We start from the raw sequence: 502 nt of genomic DNA on the forward strand, positions 1-502 counted from the left end.
GTGAGGTTGAATTATGGAAAGGTTAAGGATTAAATATTAATTTCAGAATCCAAATTGTTCTACATCCAAGCAATATAAACCATTTCAAGACCATACAATCATCGCTATTGTCCTATAGCCAAGCGATAAACATGTTGCTTTTGTTAACACCTTATTTTGCTTGTCGTAATGTGCGGATCTAGGAACCTGACCATTAGATATGGAGAAAACTAGGTTTAGGAGTCATCACTAATATTTGTTTTTTTTTATTAGGTGTGATTGACCACTTATTGATTTGGTTCTAGTTGACGAAGTCCTAAATTAATTTAGGTCCGTTAAAAGAACGATAAATTGATCTACAATTTTTTAGAGTTGGCTTCGAGAGTGCAATTACGTACAGAAAAAGATTAGTACTCCTATGACACCCGTTCCATGAACGATACCACTTAATTCTACGTTATCCTATTGGAGCAGTAATTCTTTAATTTATTGTATTATGTTTCTTTAATTATCATTTATTTAT

This window comes from Theobroma umbraticum, unplaced genomic scaffold (genome assembly GCF_002168275.2).
Source record: "Theobroma umbraticum cultivar Fairchild unplaced genomic scaffold, ASM216827v3 scaffold_115.0, whole genome shotgun sequence".
NCBI classification, from domain to species: domain Eukaryota; kingdom Viridiplantae; phylum Streptophyta; class Magnoliopsida; order Malvales; family Malvaceae; genus Theobroma; species Theobroma umbraticum.